At 39.8% G+C, this 25982-nt stretch overlaps 1 long non-coding RNA gene across 7 annotated transcripts in view; it reads left to right on the top strand.

The window, feature by feature from the left end:
- Positions 1–25982, top strand: part of LOC111249594 (uncharacterized) — an 83086-nt gene that overhangs the window by 51225 nt on the left and 5879 nt on the right. For 4 of the 7 annotated variants that reach the window (XR_015326529.1, XR_002672995.2, XR_002672994.2 and 1 more), the window contains 2 exons: positions 22089–22225; positions 24880–25245. This is a non-coding gene — a long non-coding RNA (uncharacterized LOC111249594). Of the gene's footprint in view, positions 1–1981; positions 1995–14580; positions 14602–15169; positions 15277–22088; positions 22226–24879; positions 25246–25982 lie in introns of those variants that run through there. The other 3 variants (XR_015326532.1, XR_015326531.1, XR_015326533.1) reach the window with 3 other exon arrangements.

Here is a 25982-nt window from a genome sequence, read left to right as displayed (position 1 = left end):
TGGATTGTATTTGGGGTGGGGATTACTGGATTGTGTTTTTGTCTGTTGAGCATGTCTCTACGGGTCGTAGACTTGCGCATATGAGCGACGACGTGCAAAAGAAGATCTCTTTCCAAACGCTCGGTAACATCTACTGTGTAGCTTTCTTGTGACATGTGAGAATTTCCGCCTATACTGAATGAATGTAATATATGAAAATTTCTAAAAATGTGGCATGCTTTTAAAACAAAAAAAAATTATGAAAATATTCTAATTTATTGTTATATTATTACATGAATGTATATGCATAAACCAGTAGTTTATGTGTACGTATATGTAGTTTATGCCGTCCAACGGTTTATGGCCATTCGAGTTATTCTATATGTTCCACGATTTGAGTAAAGTTTTTCTTATTCACACGAAGCACCTGTTCATAGGCTCCTTGTAATGATGAGAGCTACTAAAAGTACTCACCAGTACCAGTAGACTGCTGGTCAGACCATTGTGGTTGTCGTTTATGGCAAGTCCCTACAATGCTATCTTTCCTTCCAGCTGCAACAAATGATGTCCAGGTATCGTTTGCTAACTTTGTTTAGCATATTTTATATGCGTGTATATGTGGCCAAACCAAGCTTCGTGAGTTCGGCTAGTGGTACGGATGCTTACTAGGAAACTTCACAGTCATAATGTTCTCATCCGGTCTGAATATTATTTACGCTGGACAAATATGAGTTGGATGGAGTGTGAGGTATTATGCTTTTACTTTGCATACAAAATATCTAGAAGAGAAACGCTACATAATATATTTTGTCGGCATAAGGGTTCTATGAGCGTTGAAACATCCTAGCAACAGTACTGCCACTATCGTATCGGTTTCTTTGGTGCATTAAGGAGACACTTCGGAAACGATGCGTAGAACATATGCCACGTTGGATAGCTGGCCAACATTGGCTACAGGGGTTAGCTGTACACAAAACTCAAATCATTTGAAGATAATTAGCTCACAGTCCGGTACGTAAGACTCTGCAGATGTATGTCTGGCGTGGGATCCTTAGTCTCTAGACTCCACTCCAGCGAGGAGATTATCGTTTCCTCGTATCGGAGGTTCCGTTATTTGTTCTACACTAATGAATATGCTGTTAAGTAAAGTCAGGTACAGGTAAAAAAAAATATGCCTAAAAAATTGTTGGCTGATCAATTCGATCGAGAGTGGTCGTTGACGATCGCTGGTGGAACACGTATTAACTAGATAAGAAATGGCGTCTCTACAATTGTAAGGGGTGTACTTTGATACTATCTATATCTATTCTTGTCTGAAAATTAAAGCCGCGAACTTACGAAGCGGCGTGAAGCGATGAGGTGTGGCCAACTTTGAATAGTGAGAGACCCTTACTTCACTGAAATGCGAATATAGGCAATATATCAAAGCAGCAGAAGTTCGCTGTTTTGGTTGTCGGGGCATAAACAAAGCTGAATCTTGATGTTGACTCTTCAAAGAAACGGAAAGACGTAGTGACACACAGAAAATGGTGAGATACTCCACATGAGGCATAATTAACTTCATCTCAGAACGCACTCAAGACGGTACTGTCAGTTAGAGTAACCGTATGTTCTCAGCAAGGAGATTCACGTTCGAAGTCATCCTGTAGAAAAGGATCGATTTCAGTAACGGCACTTCAGTTTTGGTGTTGGGGCGCTGGTCCTTTACTAACCTACCTGTTTTCCTTCTCCAGGCTAGCACATGTATGGAAGCGTTATTTATATATTTGGCATTTTTCCTTGTTTTTTGCGTTTAATTTTAGCGATTTTAAGTTCATCTATTCGTTATGCTACCTAATTTTTCAAGCACTTCACAAGAAACACAAGTGTTTCTTATCTAGTTCTGTCATATAATAATCACAAACTATAGACATTCATTACTTGATGCATATACCACATCAATTCATAATCTAAAAAATGTTTTTTGAACTAAATTATACTTTTTTTTTTTTTTCATCTATAGATGTGACAAAACGGTAAGTATCCACTGGATCCGTGAATTTTCACAGAGACGTATGGAAGGCACCGAGCACTGAAAGTGAATCTGCGCGTTCACTTCTATACATCGTCGTTCCGTCATAAGAGAACGTTCTTGTCAGCTTTACGTAGCTCCGTAGAAAGGTCTGCTTCGATCGACGTAGGGCCTTAGGTAGTTCGTTATAAGTCCCTGTTAAAACGAATACTATAGACAAATCCGATTCGAGTTCAAACCGTCCAAGTACATTGGGAAATTTTATTTTTTTCCACTAAAATTGGGCGTATTAGTGAGGTTCTTTCGATTGCCTTGACACTCGAAAGGACGGACCAATTACAATCCTCGTTACACGATGTAAGACCTATTTTTTTTGGAAGCATTCCATACTAATCAAAATAGTTGCATTAATTATGTCATGTAACTGCAGAGTAAACCCGAATATTGCTAGCTTTTTTTATGTTACATTTACATTACATACAGCTTTTCTATCCTATCAAGAAAAAATATAAATCTTTAAAATCGTTTTTGCCCGACATGTTTCGGTAATTTTTTTTCTCGGTAATCCGACGATCACTATTATAACCAGTTTGGTTATAGTGAAAATTATATTTCATTTGTATGTCCTATTTAATCGTTAATTCATTGATTGTCATTGTTCGGTTCAAGTTTGCGGATATTTGGTTTGAAGTTGTGAACATAGAGCTAGAGTACTTGATGTAGATATCAGATTGATGTTAGTGGCTATTCATAGTGGGCCAAAAACGGACATAGACAGCCTCGTATGTAAAGCAGAGGAGTATATTAACAGTATCGATGAGCCAATTGTCGTGTTTTTAAGCGTTAGTTATTATGGCATAGAATCTAAAAACGACAGATATATTTCGAAAGTGTACAGTTTCTTGGAGACGTTAATTACCTTCAGACCCAAGTCGGACGTACATGTGTTCTCCGCCTCCCTCTTTGTCCAGGCGGGAAAAACCTGTTAACAAATATGAAATTTTTTCGGCTCTTTATATAACAGCGCCCGATCGTCGAGAGTGGATTTAAAAGTGAGGTAGTCTATATTAAGGTAAAAAATATATACAATATCGCCAGAGAGATGAAACGTCTGTTAGGCACAAAAATCCAGAGAGCCAGAAGATATCCGTTTAAAATGCATTTACCAAGTTCTTCATGTATCAGACGTGATGAACGCCGAAAGTTATCCGCAGCATCTGCTTGAGATTCTCTTGTTTACAGTACAGTTCCTCCAACTTTTGGAGGCATAGGCCGTGGCTCAACCGCACTTACAACCCTGCCGAGGTTTAGGCCGAGTTCTATTCCTTTACCTCCGTTGTTAGGATGATCCATCGAAAAATGTATGCATCATAAAGGTAACATTACTTTGAGCGGTCAAGAACGTCTCATCTCCGATGCAGGACGTCGATTACCTAGGCGGCGAATGCATCACGGTGGCTTAACGGCTTGTCCCATTAATTTTTCGGCATACGGCAATACATTACTTCTCAGAAATATTTGCGTCAATGGGTACGATACCACGGGGCGGTACCCTTTTGTTGTCGCAGCGTAGGAAGAGGAAATCTTAGTACAACGCGGTATCCTTCAACAAAGTTTCACAGTGCGGGAACTAATGTAACACCTTGAAAGCATACTCAACAAGAAAGCTGCTAGTTTAGATACAGTTAGCAACAAGGATCTCAAATGCGTCGTCACTGTGGCACTATTTAATAAATGCGCAGGGTTGCTACCCTGTTAGTGATCTTTAAAGGAAAAAACGACCCTACCGCGCCGACCTTATTGCGAAGATTAACGAAGAAAAGTGTCTAGCATGAGTCATTTTCCGGCATGCTGGCTAAAAGATTGAATAGTTTCTTTGAAAGCATAAACGCTATCAGAACTGAGCAACATGGGTTTTGGAAGTGACGCTCTAGAAAAATGGCTTGTAGGCTTCTGATGGCCGACGTCAAAACAGCATTGGTCACGTCGCGCTACGTGCCGTGTTAGTCGTCTTCAAGGCAGCCTTCGGCCCGGCGACCAGAAATAATGTTATGTTTAGGCTGGCCAAGGTCAGGACTTGGTATCGCTAGTTTTGCCGTGCATCTACGGTAATATAGATTCTGCAGAAAATCAGGTTTCCCAGCGCCTAATGGTACATGTAGGCGCTCAAGATGGGGAAAACTGTGAGAGGTATCATGCCGCTCATGTCCTCTAGTACCATCTTTAGGACGCCTAACAAACCTCAGAAACTAGTTCTCACCAAGACATCAAAACCAATCTCGACAAGACTCGTATAACACACATGACACAAAGTATTTTGAATGGTTTTCTTTGATATGCGAATATTGTACCTGTATTTACGAAGCCTTTGATTACTACCAGCAAATTGGAACAAGCAAAATTTTGATTGAAATGTTAGGTTTGATGTTAGGGAGAAGATGATCGACAACCAATTCGTCGTAATGATAGGTTTCGGAGCAGAATTGTAAATAAGGCTACCATACAGAAAGTCCATCCTTTTCTACTACAACATCAGATCACTAACTGCAAAAGTCTTTAAAGCCGCCGCAAGAGCATAAGTGTAATGCCCTCCCACAAAGGCCTTACGCCGTCAGAATACTTGACTATCATTTTCAATAAAAAAAATTAAGTTAGAAAGTCAATTTGAATAAAGAGGCTTTTAGAAACTGACTAAACAAGTTCGTCAGACCTAAAAACTTCAGCAAGACGAGATAAATAAATTGATTAAACAATCAAACAACGCTATAGGGACTGAGCACGAATATATAATAAATGAAGCGAGACTTCGAATAAAATCCGTTGTAAGTTTAGAGACCGTCATTACATATTTTCCAGTTTTAGAAAGTACTGTCTGTTCGAACCGTCATGTAACCTATGAACAGGAACTTTAACTGGAAAATTTCTGAAGTTCATCAGAGATAGTAGATATAACAATCGAGTTCGATCATAACAGAACGAACTCTGCAAGATAAACGCTCTTGTAGCCTTTTGGGAGTAGAGTTGTTATAGCTTTTGAACGGCTCGACGTATGCGGCCCGGGTTTTTGAAAATGTAAACGCTATCATTCGATAGGACTACGTCAGATTTTTCGCCTTGTACTCCGTAAGGTGACCTTGAGACAGTTTTTAATTCTGCAGTGAAACCACAACTTCGTGAGTCTTTATAGTGCTGCTCATTTGGACTTTTGCGAATTTAAATATTAAAGTAGGGTAGAATAATCTAATACGCAGTAACGGCCGCGGTATACGTAAGACAATTAACCACCATTGAAACATTAAATTTGTAACACGTAAAGGCGTATTGCATTTTAGAAGTGTAAAACCCTTTGTTACTATGCTGCACTCTACATAATATTTAAAAATAATATCACAAACAAATAACCGCTTATTCTATTGTACTGATAATATTGCTAGTCTAAAATATAGGCAAAAGCAAAGATTTCTCGTTACGTATGACGGTCCGATGCCTTAATTGACTCATTGTTAGAAAACCTCAGATCCTTAGTCTCAAACCAATTTGACTGTTTCGTATTTAAAGAAGCTTTCGTAAAAGAAGCTTACAATAAAACTATAGTTCACACCCGTACCATGCCGACAGTGTGGACCTCGGTGCTCGACAAGAACAAACTGTATACATGGTTGTATGCCAATCCAACTCACACATAAATACTCATAAGAAAGATAACGCCTTGAACGTTGTGCTTAACTAGGAGGTTCTTAGTAATCCACTGTAGGCTTCTTTTTCGTTCCACCTATACGGCCTGCCACGCGTGCCACAAGCGGCAAGCAATTCGTTTGATGTAATTTTTAATTTATTGTGTCTCTTATGTAGGGCTTATATGAAATGAAATATATATATGAGATATATATATATATATATATATGAGATATATATATATATGAATTCCGCTGGTGTGGCATCTGGGCGAAAGAATATCGTATGGATCTTTCTTTCGTCATTGTTAAACATGTGCTGTGATGGGTGTTTTGTTCGTAATGCTATGTGGGCTTTGTTTAGCAGACTATTTATCCTATTAGTCGGTGCTGTTCGCCTATAAGCAATCGTACATAGAACGACAGAAATTATCTTAAGCCAGGACAGATATTCTTTTGATTTGTTTACTCAACGATATCTATAGACATCTCTTGCGCGGAACGCGCAGTTCATCACTAGATTTAGCATAATAATGTAGTATAGCAAAATAATATAAGACTCCACGCGCCCACAGTCTTCCTGTTATTGATGCATTACTTTAGTATTAGTTTAAGATGAAAGTATCTGGCCTCCGCATAAGTTTTCCTCGTTTTCCAGCGGCATGCATACTGGGACTTTACGCAAGAAAGAGACAGGCTGGAAAATAAACACAGACATAGACAAATTTCGTATTCTGTCAAGGTATGACGTCTACTGCAGGGTCGAACGTAATTCCGATGTGCGGATTGGCAAACAAAAAAAAAACAGATGCCTTATGGAAATGTATGTGTGTTTGTTCGTGCAGAGGAAAAATGGCAGCCCGAAAGTACACTGAGCACACATTCAGTAGCCCTTAAAGAGAATATTTAGAGCATCATTCCTTGTTTGACAGGGGGGCTGCTTTTGCCACTCCGCAAGTTTTTCTAGCTATATAATATAGCGCTAAACTATTGCGCCACAACGAAAACTGAACTTTGATGCGGGTCTCACACGTCTCTAGAAGAATGGTTTTCGAAAAACGATAATTATAGACAAGGATTAAATACGAAAAATTGCTCACTGCTTCAGAGGACGGGCGTATGGACGGAACGGGCAATAAAGGTGGGTAGATACTAATAGAGGATGTATCAAAATCTTCCGACCACTAGAAAACACGTACTGGAATCGATATGATCACATCATTGTACTCACACCCTTTATACACCTTATTTCGTACCATCTATTACAACCATGGGGTTAAAGCCTTACACACAAGGATCTTTTGTGACCTCAATAAGCACGCAGCTTCCTGAGTGCTAATGAATCAAGTTATTGGTATAACATCGATTACCGAAGCCATTTTATTTACACCTTAGGTTGTATACCTTAGATATGCAACTAGCCTGTCTACCTGCGAGTTTCATCACGCTTATCAAAGCTATGTATTCCCCTTAATATTCCAATGCGTTTGGCTTGGATCTACCCTTCAGCAGAAGACAAAACACATTAATTCATCAGACACATACTAAACGCTAAAATATGTGGCATTGATTCGAAAGCCCTTATACCTCAGATCTATAGAAAGCTTCCAAGATAGCGTTGAATTTCTGGCCGTACATAATATCATTCAGATCAAATGGATATTGGACATGGTCCTACTAGATATACTCTATGTTTCGACCTTTGCGTCAGGTATCGCCGTTAGGCATTCTATCAGACGGCTGGGTTGCTCCCAGCACGAAGCGAAATCTATCTACGCCCGGATCCGAATCTAGACCACATCGTATCCCTAAAATTAGCTCGCAAAACTGTCTGCTTAGATTCTTTTCCCTGTGCTTCAACGCACAAGGCAATGCTTTACGCTTTGATGAATTTTCACGTGCTTAAGTAATCTGTACTTATAAATTTCACCGAAGTCGTATAGCACAAAACGGTAAAAAAAACAAATTCGAGTAGCATAGATTGGAATACCCTTGAGCCCATCAAAAGTATAAAAATGTACAGAAGTTCTAAGCAGAGCTAGTTGTTCTTTTTTATCTAAATTAGTTTGCATACTACTTTAGTAAAAATGTACGTTCGTTTAATGCATTGGAAATAGGCCACGCCTTTACAGGTACGCAGAACAGTGCACATTCATATAAAGAGTATCTATAGGGTAATTCCCGATGCTAATGGACGGCAAGGCACCTGTATGCGGAATTAGGCATGGCTGCCTTAATTTTTAAATGTTGCTATGAAAATAACAAACTCAGAGCTATCGTTTGATGCAGAGCACGTGATTACGAAAACGTGTGCACGTAAAAAGGAGGCGTTCCGCATCTCACATACTCACAATAGTTCCCTATGGGGCGAATGCGCCGAGTGGTAACCTCGTAAGTAAGATAAAAGGTTAAAGCCGCGATCAATCTATATATATATTCTGTAGCTAGGCCTTGTAACTATTGCTTGTGTCCTCTTAGCATGACCTAATACACCTACTTTTATAAATACGCATACACCTAATTTTATAAATACGGTGTGTTTAAGTATTTAAAAAATAAAGTGTTAAAGGAGATAAGGCAGCCAATTCGAATCTTTTATGAGATACACAGCCGGTAAATTGGACATCAATAGTTCTAGAAAATTACATTGATACTGTTGTTATAATAATAATGACGTTTTGAGTAATGACAACGTTGTTAGCACAGTGTGTCCTTTGAAGATCCTATTCCGGCAGATAAGTTCTCGAAATATAGAGGGTGTAGTTCAGTTTTGAATATTTCATTATGGAATAAACAAATTTTCCCACGTTAAAGAGGAAAAAAACATTCTATTTGAGGTCTGCCTGTGGGCCTAAAGGGATGAAATTTTTTTCGGCTATAGGTACATACTGCTATACATATCGTAAAATGATGGAAAGTTGATCGAGATGACTCTACATTAGCCAACGTCAGACGTTCGTTGATAAAATTTTAGCGCTTCAAAATGGCGTACAGTGAAGAATTTGCCGCCATCTTGAAGTGCTCCATTTCAGTTACAAGCCAAAGAGGGAGCAAAGAGGTTTATCTTAACTTGAAATCAAATACAAATCTGTAATGCAATGTAAGTACTCGATTCTATTTGGCTACATCGGGTGTCGATAATGTCAAGCATATGTTGGTAGATGCTTGCCGCTTTATTTTACACTGTTTTTTCCACCAGAGAGCATTAACTGCTGCGTAAATGATAGTTCTGATACAGTGTCGATATTGGTTTCTATATGCTTTAGTGAACACAAATCGTCACCGTTCGAGGTTCACTAACGATTTGAAAAGACAGGAATAAACAATAAGCTATTATTGTTGATTGGCCACCTATGTATCAAAATACATCTTAAATAATAGACGTTCGAGAACATCTATTATTTTACGTCAAAATTTCATATCTAACCTAACGTATGACGTAACCTAAAACAACTATGTGGATATTGTTGGATACTGATTTTTCCGCGAAAATGCTATTTATTTAAGGTCTCAACAACCTCTGACCTGCTAAATGTCTTTCGGCAAAATAATTTCTCTTGGATGACTATCTTCCGGAATTAGTAACTTCATTAATTTCAAGATTAGCACGTGGAAGTATATGGTATTAGCTATACGAATGCCCTTATTCAGTGTCTCTAGTTACAAGCAATTTCCGCTTTTAAGTTTCGATCTTTGGACAACCCCCATCTTTGAATGCTTCATCGGTTCCAGCTCTAGAATCTCATTGGGTTTCACTAATACGGAAGCCATAAAGCACGCTATTGGCCCTACAACCACGCAACCTTCACGTATCTCTTCAACATCGTTAACATATGGTAGCATTTTTTTTTTAAACGAGAGATATCTTCTTGTAAGAAATCTCCGAAAGAACTTGTTTTGCGCGCAATGCCAAGATCTGAGCATGTGACTTATGCCAGATCTGCTTATAATACGAGCTTTGCTGCTGTTTCATCTAGCACTAAAGCAATAAACTTTCACTGTAATCCTCAATGCGTCCTGATCCTGATAGATAATAACAGAACTTAGACTTTCGATCAGACTTCAGCGAATATTTGTTCACAAGAATGCTCCCATTACAACAACAAAGAGCGATACTTTTTCAAAGGCCACATATAATTCGTTCGATCCCTACCTACGGACAAATGTATCGACGCATATAATCGATACCATCGGCACATACGCAATATGCCACGCCCCTGCCGTATAGCATCGCGTCTATTGAAAAAATCTACAGCTGCCCTCATCACTGAGAACGCTAGAGGCATAATAAAAATAGGATAGACAAACGCCTGCAAACAGCAAACCTAATAGTAAGTTCACTAAGATCTACTTTATGGAAGTGCAACACTTGCGATATACGAGGTGTAGGGGAGGCACGAACGCAATGAAAAAATAGAAAGGGCACAATAAGAAGGGGATAGCTGCGAGGGAGCAAGAGAACTCAGGGATAGGTAGTGAAGCTCTGAATGGGTAGACCCAGAACTTTTTTTATGCAAATTTTTTGTGCCAGCGGACGGGACCAGGGTGTATTAAGACGGGGAGTGCTCGTGGACAGAATTGCGAACGACGTTAGGACCGATAGCAAAAAAAGCTTCGAGTAAGTAGAAAAAAGTAGAATTCGTAGAAGTAGATGAAAGGAAGAATGTCGATTTATCGATGAAACCTTCTATCACCAGCAGGTACAGCTGCGACACGATACCAATCAATACTGGCACCCGCAGCAGTAAGTGCCGTTCGCACGGCTTCGTAGCACGGGATAGCAACATCATCAGTATCACCCGCATATCAACGCTTCTCTTGATCCCTGCCTGTTCCTATTTGGCCACCTACTTTTCCTACATCTTGTTTTATTATTTATACTATTAACGTATGTAATGCGGATCAGACGACAAACGATAACTTGCGGGTTTGAATAGTGACGGCACCAGCAATGCAACCGCTGAAGAACGAACTAATTATAATTAATAATAACAATATTTTTTACTAACGGTGACCGGAGGCATTTTTATGAAGCTTATTATACACGAATTTATTTCTCGAAAATAAAAATGTAGCGTTTGTCACATGTGGCTCTACCTTGATTCCAAATGAACTTATCTGGAATTAGTTACTGGTATACGAAGGGTACTTACAAGCCATACAATGTAATTGTAACTGAAAATTTGAACGTAACGTATTATAAATCAAATGTTTTATGAAAGACAAAACATTGGGGCTTCGACGGTGCTCAGTGTTATGCGGCCTGCGTTCCGAATAGATACTGAATCATTTCGTTACTAAAATGTTCTAAGACAGCGTAATAACCTAATTAATTGATGGCAACACGGTGCCTGAACGAAATATTACGCATCGCAAACATGCGATGAGTTGATGGGCGACACCCTGTTTACTTCTCCCTCATCGAAGTCGATCTCTTCAGGGAAGTATGTAATGCACAACAATCCCCTGAAGTTTCGTAAGCCAAAATGACTGTAGCAGACGTACGCTCTAGGCCACTTAAAGTTATTACAAAATTCCCGTGTGAGTGATGTATTTATCTATCGGTTGACATTTGCGATCTGAGAGCTTTCTGTCAAATACCTTCGTTCAATCTTAACGGAAGCTTGCAGAATTATTTGTTAGTTGAGCTTCATAAGTCGTCATGTATTGTAGCCCCACTTACTATTTGCCAATGTATAGCTGCTGCGGTATCATTATTTACCGGATTTCTTTCTCCTCTATTTGCTGCATTTTACCTGTAATGGGTTACATATTGAGCCAAATCACCTTAACAATGCAAAAATGAATGTAACTGAAAGTCAAATAACACTAACCATACTATAGTATAACTGCCGGATAGGGGAAATCGTCAAAAACAGACCTCTCGAGAAGACAAGAAGCGCTAACTCAACTCTAAGTATACGATTTCATTGGGTCGCCGGACAGCCGTTGCGAAACAGTTCACGGGAACACTTGACTCCAACATAGAGTTTTGTACCTCAGTTCTTCTCACTCCCTTTCACCTTTTTTGGCCCAATCAGACACCGTCAAGTTTGCCCTAATGTCCTTCTGATAGATCCCCATTCCCACACTCTCCTCTTCCACCTGATGAGTAGATACTGCATACAAGAATAATCCAATAGAATACGTTTCCAGAAAGCACCCCGATGTCGACCTATTTCTTTCCAAGGCAAATGCTAGGAACTGGCTGAATTGCAGCTTTTTCGGATACAGGAAAGGCACAAGGATCGATTTTCCCCCGTTAAATAATGCACGAGATTCTCATTTTTGCTCCACAAATTACTTACGTAGGACTGGATCGACGTAGAGTGTGTAACGTAAGCACACAACGTAAAAATACACAGGGCGCACTATCCAATACATGGTAAGAGGATTTTGTAGCGGTCGACCGTCATCGGTAAGCTGGAGCATTATTGCCAAAAGACGACTTTTGTCTGCGTTTAAGCAGAAAATGGCTAAGTTCATACATATTATATAGCGGAACGTTGCCTTATAGGTATCGATGCGTACAGGGCGGGCAGTGAAAAAGTAAGAAGTTTTCTTATTCTATAAAAAAGCTTATAGTATTGATTGCAGGACATGTTCAGCCCACTTGTTGGCGCAACACAATTTTCACAGAAATAGACATTTTTATATTTGATAATACGGGTAGTACGGATGATTCCAGTGGCAGTCCTGCACTCTCTGGAAAAAATCGAACTTTGTTGGCAAATCCATTAGATATGGACCGGATAGATGTAGAAGGCGCGTATTAACCTGTTGTTGTAGCCTTTTACTGTGTATATATCCGACAATACTGTTTGGATCCCGGCCTGTAGGCTGAATACTTTCTTGAAAAAGTTCATTCTATGCAATCAGGCCACCCTAAAACCTCTTCGTTTAATGTAACATCCGGGCACCACCGTACGTCCCTCGAATACGACGGGGCAATCAGTTGATCAACGGACGACCCGGCTGATCTCGGCACATTGTTTCGTGATAATATTTCTAGAGTAGGCACGTTGCACGACGTTAAGTAAACTGGCATACCCCTTACGATACGTTAGGAACAGGATGGATAATAGCGATTTCGTCGTACAGTTTGGTCCTTTCGAGGGTCGCTGCGTGTTCCCATCGAGTGGAAGGTTTGATTCTCTGCAAGTAAGTCGGAAACGTAGCGGGTGCAGTGATGCCCTTTAAGTACCGAATGAATTTTGCATGACTGAATAAAATTCTGCACTATTCGATCCGACAGATGGCGCTCGTTTTCATGCATTTCGAAGCAGCGCGATACCGCAATGCACACACTTTCGGTACATCGTTTAAAAGTTTGTCTCCTTTTGTTTGGCCATATTATTGCGAATCGCTCTCATCATTACGATACTATTGGTGTTATAATATTGCGATATTAATTAGCTGCATAAATGATATAAATATATCTATGTATAATTATCATATTTGCTGAAGCCGCCATATTTACAAGAGGCAAAGGTTGAGAGTGTAATGAATTACGTGCCTAGTTTTTCAGTGTTTTTCTTTAGAAAAGTTTGAGAAACTAAGTGTCGTCCACAATTTTATGTAACTTTACGCGCTAACAAAATTAGCGTAGTTAATTATGCATACAACAACTACAAAATGGAAATATAGTTATCACTTGATATATCTCCTGTTCGAAGTGTACAGCCGTTCAAAACTATGCCACTGACCTTTAAAGTGACAATGTGGAAGCATTAACTTAACTAAAAACAGGGCTTATAAGTGACAGTGTTGGTTATCTATATGACGGGGACATGCGCTAAACGAGGAGATAAATAATAATATCGATAGTTCCTAGCTCGCTAGCTAAATTGAAAGGTCAACTTTAAAGCCGTCCCATCAAGTTATGCTATCTCGAGTACGAGGATCCCGTTGGAGCTCAACAACGTGGGGGCAGATGATTTGATCTCAAGGGATATTGCATTCGATAAATGCGTTTCACAAATCTATTTTGTACATACTAAAACAAAACACCATCTGTTTGATACACGGACATTTGTAATGGGCACAATCAGGGAGGCATAAAATCTAAAATGTTCAGTACTGTCTCGTATCGACAGCGTTGTGAGGGTCGAGCAACCAACGCGATAGCCAGCTCTTGCTGTGCTCGTAACGTGATTTAGAATTCGACCTGTCTATCGAACGTAATCTTCGTACGCAGGTACTATCGCAGTAGCCTTTTGTTTGTTTTTATTTCTATTTGATTTGCCTTACAATCATTTTTGCTGTTAGTAGACAGAAGCGTCATCTGAATAACCTCTGAAGATGCAACGTTCAATGCTAGATACGAGGCTCACTCAAGTGTCAAGTTTTAAATAGCGTATATGCAACATGCCACCGAGCTTTTTAAAGGGGTCGAGGCTGTCGAGGTACGACAACAGCAACTTTTGCTTCGCCAATTGATCTATTTAGTTTTAACTGAAACCGACCATCAAATCAGGCGGACCAATTGATTTCATTAGTCTACAATAGCACAGAGTTACCTTTATGGCAACCACGTCATCGAAATTAACAGCCATCGTGCCTCTTGTACCTGTACAAAAAAATCCATCATGATTATATGACGTTCAAAAGGGTAACGCAGTTTTTTCGAACGTGCACAAAGTATGTTTGATCAAGTGGAAATTTGGCCAAAGCGAAAGCATGGTTTCGTTCTATTTTGGTTTGTCTTTGTACTGATAGCAGTGACTGAACGAGATGTCCAAAAAAAAACACGTATCCCGTCTGCCATGATAATAAGGCACGGAACTCTAGCAAGAATATACGTGCTTTATAATTAACAAAACTATGCCGTTGTTAATAGATCGTCTGGATAAAAACTGCCCATTAGATATGCGTCTGTGTTACAAAATTAGAACCGGTTGGAGTAACATTTTGCATTGGGAAATTCGCGAGAAAAAGGTATGACGTCCTGCGTGTATATACATATATATATATATATATATATATATATATATACATATATATATATATGGCTAACTTTAGTGAAAACTAGATACCGTTCCTTTCGACTGCTGATTCTCAGACCTGGGTACAGCTGTTTTTAGCGTTACTTCAAGTATCATCCAAAACGGGCATCTCGACACGAGCCGTTTGGACGGACCTAGCAGATCTTCAAACGCTTACTTACGTGTATCCATAGTTCAAACGCAAGACAGAAACCTTCGATTCTCTAAGGTTGTTTCGCTGGTTAAGGATAAAGGTGTCTCCTGCCGCGCTCTGGCCACATACCGTGAAATGAACTGCTGGGTAGATTTTTTAGATGAAAGGATAGCTCGTCTTTGACAGCCTCGTCCTTAGCCTTATTTGATTAATTAAAATCGTCCTATGAGCTACCGAGTGTGATCTCTGTCGGAGAAAAACGATTCATATTGTGCTATTTACCTAAAATATCTCAAATAAATTATCCGACGCAATATGGACCACCCCGTAGAACTGACGGCATATATGAACGGTGATGCTTCAACAGAATCAAAGACAGCCACGTACTCTATTTGCATAAAGGAGTAAGCTATTTGGCGAATGATAACACCGCACAGCATGGCCCGCCTCACGTTTCAAACTGGATTTCCGAAGGTGAGCGAATCCCAATGTCTTCTATGATTTAATAACTTTCGCTACGGGCTGAAACGTTATGGCCTTTAGAACCTCAAGGGTATAATGTCAAATAGCTACTTACTAAGCTGTGTGAGCTGCAGGATTGGATAGAGTCAAAAATCCGCTTCGTGTTTTCTGGAAACATGTAGAACGATGGAATGGAAGTGGTGAACTGCTAGGATAATTATTTCCAAACGTTACAAAGGCGAAACCTTCCTTCGTCGACCGAAAAGCCCCCTTAACAAGAACACCTATTAATCAACTGAATCCAACTAACGATTACTATTTTACATTTGAACCGCTAATCGTTCACTCAGCTGCTGGGAAATCGGAAGCTAAGTATTTTTAGCTGGTAGGGAAAGACGAGCTTCGCTGCTTAAAAAAAAAGACGACCCATTCGTTCTGAGCTAAACTCGTCAATTTTTGACATTTTCTTGGATGCAATTTTTTGCAATGTCAACCGCGGCACCTGCGGCAACAGCGGCAGAGGTGATCTTCTCTGATTTATGTGTTATGTTTATGATACTAACAGAAAATATCCAGTCCGCGCGCAAAGTATATTGCTTCCAGCAGAACTCAGTGTGGACGTCTGTTGGAAAATGGATTTACCTGATCTGGATTCCTGTGCATACAGGTCAGCCTGAATGAGATTGCGCACGAACAAGCTCTCGAATATTGTCTCTTCAAATAGCGCTATCATACAGAGCCTATACCTGATATTCTCTATATTTTCGCAGTTAGTAGATCATCGGTCGCCTATCGGGTTGGCTACAGAAATACTCTCGCGGTCGCCTTGGACAAATTCCTAGATCCATTGGATGAGCTTCTTTCGGCTGGAGTACGAGTTAGGGCTCATATGATGATAGCCCCATAAGTGAGTGTCGTGAACGTAATGTCGGTATCCATTTGTTGTTGACGTATTAAAGGATTATTCGAGTATAGAACTCTATGCACCGTAACGAGGCAAGCATTCGAAATTTTCGAGGTCCTTGTTGGGATTGAAGTTCTGCCTTTTTTTTTTACAATCTCTGTTGAAAGCTGCAACTTCGTCAAAATGTTTTATGTGATGTGTTTAATAGCTTCAGTTTTTACGAATAATGTTAAAGTTGTAAATTGGTTGAAGGCCGTATGAGTGTGGTTATGCTTGCTGTATGTACAGGTGCTTCTGATCCATATTTCTATGGGTTCCGATTATCGTAGGCCCGGCCCTGATACGCGCCACAGCTCCGTCGATATTGCTAGAATATATACAGGGCAAGGCAAAAATATTAGGCAAGAATTTTTTAACAGTTCAAAAATCATCATTTTAATCTGTCCACATTTAGGAATATATGAGTTATTGCAAGAGAGAGCGGGCTGAAGCGCGCACAGCCATTCTGTACGCTAATATATAATATCATGTAGTGTCCTTATAACATAGTATTATAGGAAAATAGAAGTAGAATCAGGGTGCTCCTGTTTGCCCTACTATTGCAGAGCTAGATCCGTTCTTTATTGCAATAACGAGCCTATCTCTGCTCTTTTAACGGAATATACATATACGGTACATATTATAGTATAGGAATTGCACTTTCTAACGCCTTTTGGTATAAAATTTCCAAGATTAATGTAGAAGATCGAGTTCGTCCTCGTCAAGATATAGGCCATCAAAAATCACGAGGTTCCTTGCATTGGAAATCCTGCCTTAGTTCTACTAAAGACAACCTACGTATTCTACCACATCCACCTAAATCGTACTGCAAATTAGGTACTACATTATCTCAAAAGTGCGAACGTAATCGGAACTATACCGTATTTTATAATCAATCAATGCCATAATAACCCATTGGTTAAGTGCTCTACGCGATATGTAATCTAGTATTCTTACGATGACGTAGAAAACTTGTCACAGGATTATAATTCTGGACAACATGTGTGCGGGCGTTTTAGCATAGGGCACCTCCATAAAAAAACGGCGAAACTTCAATAATCAATTCATGACCATCGAGATAAACAGCACTGAGATATGCATACAAACGATATCACCTTATTTAGGTAAAAACAGAAGGGAAGAATATAATCCCCCTTCAACTAGTAGCTAAGCATGTAGAAAAACACGGCGAATATTTATAGTACGATATATGCATTGCTTAGTATGCTTAATCGGGCCGTACGTTTGGCTCACTACGTAACGGATAATCACTGATTTATATACATGCACGGAAATGTCATAACGTGTTCAGTAAGTTGTTTATCGACGAGACCGTTTTCAATACTGCTGAATCGGTCAATCTTCGCCAATATGTCGAATATGTCAATGATACCTATTAGATGCTATCAAAGTTTCCACTACTTGCGAAAACATGCATAGTTCAGGAACCTTTTGTCCAGATGTTCATCGGTACGAGATTCTGCTCCTAGGAGCAGCCATGATTTGTTTAAATAGTTATATTACAACTAAACTTAAATACATTCGCATCAAATATATATCGGACGCCCAGGACGAGCGTACGCGTTCTATGAGTGAAGACAAAGCCAGCCAAGCTGTTACCGGAAACAGCAGGAAGATAGCTACGAAGGTAGTCGAGTAATTTCAGGTCGTTTCGTTGAAAGTAGGGATATGCGAGCCAGCGAATTCGTATAGACACGGAAGCATCGATACACAAATATGTGTTTAATTTGTAAACAATAAAAAAGTATGAACTTCAACTGACTGTTCCGGTAGCCTTCACCGTTGTTATGATCACTAACAGCACGGTCGTTTTCTCGAATTCGTATCTCAACGCAGGCGAATCTGACGTGCGCAGGTTATGTCCTTCATGCGTCTATCTAATTTTTTTTATCTTCAACGCATCCTGGAGAAACGAGAACGGTTGTACCGCTCTTGGCGAATGGGGCCCTTCGACGTCGAGGCCCGAAAGCGGAAAAATGCACGCAAAATGAAGGCAGATAGAAAATGCCGGAGACAGAAGAAGACGATATTGCGCACAGATCCTGTGTAGCATTTTGCGAAGAATTGTTTCGTACTCACCTGGTTTTATAGAAGCTCCGCTGTTTGCCTCGTTAGCTTACTATCGCAAGCGAGCTCCGCTTACGGAATGAGCACACGATGCACAACGGGCCCGTCGTGGACTACATATTATAAAATACAGTTTGCGGAACAACTGCGTAAGGCAGGCCTGGGGCAGAGCCTGCAGCACGTCCTATCGGTGTCACTATAGTTGCCGCTCATTGCGAATACATACAATTGTTTTGATGTTTAGCCAGCTTGCCTACCGTCTTGCCGTTATTAGTGTGCCAGCGGCGGTTTTTATGACTCCATGCACAAAAAGAATCCCTAGCTACTAGAGCAACAATAGATAACGCAGCTTATTTGCCTTATGCTGTGATATGTCGCTGGGAATGAACGACGAAGACGATCCGGTCCAAGATACGGAGTTGGACTAAGCAGGCTTAACATCACGAGACCAACGAGGGAGCCTCAACGACGAGGGGGTCGATGTGAATGCCAGGGTGAAGCAATTGCAAAAATGATTTTCTAAAGAAAGCAAATGAACCCCGCTGATTACACTGCTGTATAACTTTAACATCTCTATCCAGGCGGCGGTAAACTGGATTTAATTCAGTCTCGTGGATTCGTTGACTAGTGGAATGGGTAAGTAGGGGACGGTGTTGAATGAAGAGCTGCCTCGTAAGCGGCAGCGTACTACTTCTTTCTTGGTTAAAATAAACATGTTATGGAAGTTTCTGTATCACGGACAGGCATCTGAAAGATGGTGACTCGCTAGAACAATTGAATCTGCAACGGGTACTTTTTTGTTTCAAGCAGACAAATCAAACGATGACACTGAGTTTTTCACTCAGGAAACTTTCAGGTATCAACAAACAGTTACGGTGCAACGTAGAATCGAATATACATCTATATTGTTCTTGGAAATCCATGCATGTCAGCTTGCAAATGCTTTACGATCGTATTTGAATGAATGTTTTATAATATGGAAGATATCCTAACTGAGACCGTAGCTGGTTCAGGTACCTATCCAACCGTCCGATTCTACATGTTGTTGCATAGCAAATAATTCCATACTAGTACTGCGATTCCTTATCTCTCCCTATCTGAGCTAGTATTAAGGTTTTCAGAGCACCAAAATTCGTATATTTTATACCGGAGAAAAGGCGTCTGAAAGGATCGTTCACTGTCTTGAGACAGCTCCGCTTTTTTCATTTTCTCTTGTTAAATTGCACCGGCTCTGTCTGATCTCACTATATATATATATATATATATATATATATATATATATATGGCCCTACGGCAGCACCGAATCATTGTTCGTTACGGAACGTACCTATGACTAACTTGCCAAAAACGGCTGCTGCTTAATCTTGTTATGGATCAAATTGTATCAGGTGGAAATGACATGCTGTGTCATGGGCGTCGTAAGTTAACGAGGCGAACTGATGAGGTTAAGTTGAGCTATCGTATCAGGCGACAGCAAATGAAGTTTCGTTCGACGACACAGTACGATTTAGATTCTCTGCCGTAGAAGTCAGTATATAGCGCGTATTTCCTAATAATGTCTTTAGCCTATAAAGGTTCTTCAGTATACCTGAGGTGGCTGAGTTAAATAAAAACGTAAATAAATATATTTCTTTTCTTTCTGAGACGTATCCTACGTCTCGCGTTTCAGATTCGTAACCGCTCGGAAACAAACAGCATCCCGACTATATATTATTGCAAAACAACAAATGCTTGCTTGCTTGGTCTCTTAGAATCATATGAGCTACTAACACTAATAAAGATTTCGCTGGATAATGCAAACTTAATTGTGACAACAAACGGTGATATGTATCAAAATATATAGGTTCGCGTTAAGATAAGCACAACTATAAATTGTTCTTCGACAAAGTTGAAGCCACTGATTGAAGATTTAGCTGCTTGTTGAAGCTCTGAAATGTTCGCCTTGCTCTCGCCTTCACACTAGAAAAGTGAATAAAAGAACGCTGTTTACTTCATTGGATTTTACGTCGCTGTTAGATGCGTCATACAGATCTTTGAACCCACAGCTATCACGTCTTAACAATATACGGAATGTTTCAGCGTCTCTGTACAATATGAATTCGTTAGCTATACTTTATATGGTACACATAAACCAAATGTTAACAAACGAAAGCGTTATCCTTCTCTACCACAGTGACGAGCTATTTGGGTATTTTGTTCCCAATTTCCTTTGCTGAACCGTGTAGTTGTGCTACATATCGCTATTATAATAATGAAGAGTCCAATGTTTGTGTAACAGCTCGGTCGACGCCATTTTAGCTTTGTTCTCAACGAAATTTTAGGTGTCTGCCCCGGTCCTCGTGCCAGTTCGGACACAGCTCAGTCTCCTTAGAAACTATGGTGATTATGTATGGTATGATTAGAGACTCGTACATTATAAACAGGAGCGCACTTACACATACTACTTAGTATACTATTTTCTCCGCTATAACTCATAGCAGAATATGTTTGGGTCATAGTGTCCTCGACCTTCACTCGACCTTGCTGTCCTTTGTTTTCCTTAGCTTTCACATGGCCAATGATGTTTTTTTAGAAGTTAATCCATGCCTGTCCACAATGTGCTTTCACCATTCCCGACAGAGATTCATCAGTGGTGGCCATGGCAACGTCCCGGCTCTCGTTGCTCAATGGCTCGGAATGCCCAAGCGAGGATGGGGGCTCTTTATAGGTGGGAAAACAATCTGGCGCCTTGCGTCCTGAATTGGTTTGTAGCATAGTACGACTCAAAAAAGGCGTATCCTCTCGCCTGCTGCAGTTATTGTTCATTGATCGAAAGAAGAATTGATTTATCTCAGCTTCTTCGTCTTTTTCAAGTGACCGGATGGGCACCGAAAAAGCTGGCTGGTAAAAAGAGAAACGATAGCGGTCTAGATTGCTTTGCTGTTTAATTTTTAAAAAAACAAAATGATTTTCCGAAATTCCAAATTGAGCAAGAATCTATGTGTCTGGAAAATAAAATTTCACTTTAGTAAACAAAAACGTATGATTTTCTTTCGAAGCATGCATAATAGATTCCTGCTATATGTTGCTCGTCTAATCGATTTACGATCCCTAAGTCGATTGAACAGGGTAACTCTCGTTAATATGCAGCATAATGCATTTGATTTTCCGTGTTCCGTCACAAATTATAGATCCTATGCCAAAAGCATAAATAAAACAAAATCAATGCATAAAAATCTAGTTCCAATGATGCAGAAACCGCTCAAGCGTTTGAAGGCGTTCCCGAATCACGCGTGTATAAGATTAAGACACCCATTTTCTGAAATTTCTTACTCAACCACTATATGTATATATAGCCTAACTTTGTGAGTTGTTTATGATATGAATAAGTTATTTGCGTACCTCGGTATACACTTACATAATGCTGTATCGTGGATAGATCTTCTGTATGATACAGTATTTGCCATCGGCGATGACTTGCATAAACTCAATTGGCCACAAGCGATCAGTATTCGGTCATACAATATGTAGTAAATCACTTTATAATGTGTTCCTTTACGAACAGGGGAAACACGCTATCGATGAGGTAGTCAAGGGGCACATGCTGATATGAATCATCATATGTTATTTTCCCTCACATAGTCGTCGTAATGTAACAACTCAAGAGGCCAGCATGACCCTTGTTGTTCTGACATCGCGCCTAATTATAATTCGCGTTAGAGACTTATTTTTCTCGTTTTGTTCTTTTTTTCTTTTGGTTTTGGTTACTGCCTTGGCCTTTCTTGGTGGATACGCCGCACGGCTGATCATCTAGGCACGCACCCTTTGAAAGTGTTGGCGGATAAAAGAAGTAAATGATGGAGAATTAGATTTAACCTGCCAATCAATCATCTCTTCCTCGCTTCGGTGGTAGGAGCGTTAACACGTCTGATATAATCCAAAGGGGTAGAGGTAAGTAGCGAATTAACTTGAGTTAACCTAGCTCAATGTATGCCTCATAGGTTGCTCATAATACACTGAACAAATTGGTCCCTGAAGAAGACTCGTGCTTGTATCTTGTAGCATTGACAAAAGAAGATTAAATAAGTCGATCCTGTAAGCTTCGAAGAGGAATCAGTGAAGGTCTACTGGATAGGCTGTTGTTTTACTTATTGCTGAGTATTTACGAGAAGCAATAAATTTAAAAAACATCAATTATATTATAATAACTACTACGTAAACTAGAACTTTCGACTCGAATGATATAAATTCAAGCAATATTCGAATTGGCCTGTTATTGCAGTAGGAAAATAGCTACAATTTAAAGGTGTAGCGACGTATAAAGTTGTATAGTGACGTCGCAGTGTTCCGAATACTGCTTCGGTGAATGTACTGCCATCGAATACTGCTTCCGACAGCTGGCTCCCAGCGCAAATTTCAGCTTTAACGGCATTTCCTGATGACCACAAAGCGCGCGCGCGTGCGTATGTTTTTATATTTAAGATTTTATGTATATATATGTATACACTTATATTTTTCACAGGCCATATGTCGCGATTTGAATGTGTATTCATGCGACGATGCGTTTGGTTAGGAACATACGCGCAAACTCCATCGGTTCTAAACGAACTGTTTATTAAAAAAAAATAATAGGGGATTAACGGTCGTACATATTTCCGTGTCGTAATCGTATAAGCTTATGAGCCCGCGATTGGTGTTGACATATAGACTGTTTTGGGGAAGTGGCCTCGGATAACCCAGCGCGCAAGATAGCATAAAAATACATTTTGTATGTCTCCAAAAAAATAAGAGTCCTACCAGCATATAGGCCAGGGTCTATATAAATAGATAACTCAAGTATGAAAAGAGCGATGTGTTAACTAACAACTTCCAAAGCATTGTCATATTGCTGGAGCAGTTCTGCGAATTTCTCAGACATGGGAAAGTGGTGATTATGCTTGATGCAGATTCAAATACAAGGCAAAGACCTATTATGGTGAACTTAGGAGACATGACCCTTATGACCTGCCATGAAACATGTTCAGATAGTTTACTCATGAGCGGTTTGCCCTCCAAGTTTTTTTTGACTATTTGAAGATTTGAGCTAAATCTGCGAAACTGGCAAACACGAATGTGACCACCGATCACGTCTACAGTATCAGTTATTGTGTTTTTGCGTATTTTTATGCTAAGAGAATATACTGTAATACGTACGTATGGAAGAAATATCAAAGAATTAGAGCTAATCAGCTTATTTGGCAGCACTGGCCAGCGATATAAAGTATACAATGGTATAAGTTCTACAGTATCAGTATTCTATTGCTAGCCTTTGTTCCTACTGAAGTGCAGGAATAACGTATTTTCATATAGATCCCAAACCGTCATCGTTCGGGCGAAGTTAATTATTAGACTGCACGTAGCCAGCCGTCAGCTAGTTACCGTCATCTATCAATGCCTAGCAAATTTTTTCATCGTGGAAGCGCCAAGAGAAACAGCTGACGTCTGAACATAATGTACAGACTTATCAATCCTGTCAGGTATCGAAGTACAGTTTACTAGAAGTAAGGTTGTTCATCGAACCCCAAACGGATGTTTACGGAAGTAGTAAGTGAACGTAAAACCGGCAGCCGAGTTATTTTATAAATATGCTTAGGTGGTAACAGTTTTTTTCCCTCTCGTATTTTCTTGGCAAAATCAACTAACAGACAGCCTTATAAAGTAGCGAATGGTACAGATATATGAATTCTTGCCCTTGCGAAAACTTATTAGATTGAAATTTTTTGGGGCAAATACCGCCCCATTGTTGCCATAAAAATATTTAATGGAAAATTTTGTTCAAAACTCATATTTATATTAGATAGAAATCTACCATAGAGTCGGGAAAAGTAGACATGAGGAAAATGGGATCCAGTCTCCTTCGAATGTAGATCATCGTGTAAAAAGCAATACTGTCCAACTGCTTGAGGCCATACTAAATTTGATTACAAATACCGAAGCGAAAACTAGTTTTTAAACTATTGCAATCATAGGCTTATTTGATTAATAGTGCCAGTAAGCAGGGCACAATCGGTGAGCCTGAGCTCTTTGTAAACAGGTACCTTAACTCTTTTTTGAAATGTTATTTGTTCAATCGGAATGATCTTAGTATTTTCGTATACGGTAATAACCTTATTGCTTTCTTCTTTAACCTTTAGTGTAACGGACGTATAGTTTTCAAATTTAGTATTTTTTTTCGCTGTTCTAAAACTAAGTTGAGGAACCGTGAACTTGAGACGCTCATAAAAATTAACGGATGGATTATATAGTTCCAATAATAAGGATACTAAAATTGCACACAAATAAGCTATCCGAGCAGAACAACAAATAAAGCCATCATCATATTTAAACAGTTCAAAGCAGTCCATATAAAAATAGTAACAAAAATCAAGCTAACACAGAAGAAGCCTAAAGCTTTTACGTTATATCATACGCTTGTTCGTACCGTTATTGCAAAGAATTGAAAAGAAGGTTACAGCGGAATACCAAGGGGTAAGTTGGTGGTACTTCTCTAATACCGCGAAACCCGTCACACACAGCTCGACAGCAGGTAGAAAAAAAGCTTACAAACGGGCAATAAACTATTCTAGGTAAAATACAGCGGGCAGACACAGTAGCTACAGGACGAATGACGACCACAAGGAACTAAGGGGCGACGATTTACAAAGCTGATTACGCCCCTGGGAAGAGCTCGGTGACGAACGATCACGAGTTAACCTAGCTGCTGCTGCTAGGAGGCAAACGGATTGCGTGCCTTTCCCGTGCAGGACAGGGCGCGGGAAGGGCACGCAATCCATTTGTAAGAGTGTCCCGCTCCACAAGCAATAAATTTGTGGAGTCGGACATTCTTAACGTCAACCGGTGGATTGGATTTCGCACTTCGGGTGGAATCACAGAGAAGTGAGATTCAGCAGACAATGGACCTTCTATTTGCTCCTGGTGCCATCTCTTCGCAGGTGAATACATATGTGCCCATACGTTTACAGTGCTTAAAAAGAGCTAGTCCTTTTTTAACAAGCTAAAGTACATTGGTAAGTGTATGGACCTTTTTTTTTCTCTAGTTTTTGCTTTATTATGCTGGAAGTATCGTTTAATGAACCTTTACTCTTTATTGAAATGTAAGAATCAGAACGAGATTTTGACTTGATTTGAATATGACTAAAGATTTTTTACAAGCGCTTACTAAAGCTCAAAGGAGCTAATGACTAGGTTAGCACGATTTAACAGATATTGAATGGTCTTCCAAGGTATTTTTGTTCATTTTAACAGATATTTCCGTCTGGAATTATCATCAACTCGAGCCATTATCTCGTAAGCCAATAGCTAACAGAATCCAAAAGTGAAATCGTCAGACTTTCCAGGTTTATTACGTATCAGTGATTGATTATTGACACTGCTCCTTATTTTTCATACCGATAGGCTATTCGGAGACGCTCTCGCTTGCGAACAAAACACTAATCAATCTTGTTTTACTGGCGCGCCATCTTGCACACCTGGATGCAATGCGCTTATTTAAGCACGAACGAAAGCCTGCGAAAATAAGGCAAAGGATTACAATGAACGGGTAATACCAAAAACATTTGCCTGAACAGATGCACCCGCAGGTGTATCTGTTCGAAATAGGAATTTACTGATTCATTGAACAAGTTCATTACGGCTCACGTAAAATAACTGTTTCTTCTCGAGCTAGAGT

This window comes from Varroa destructor, unplaced genomic scaffold, assembly GCF_002443255.2.
Source record: "Varroa destructor unplaced genomic scaffold, Vdes_3.0 BEIS01000004.1, whole genome shotgun sequence".
Classification (NCBI taxonomy): domain Eukaryota; kingdom Metazoa; phylum Arthropoda; class Arachnida; order Mesostigmata; family Varroidae; genus Varroa; species Varroa destructor.
Note: the sequence above shows the minus strand (reverse complement) of the source record. Positions and strands in the feature narration are given on the sequence as shown.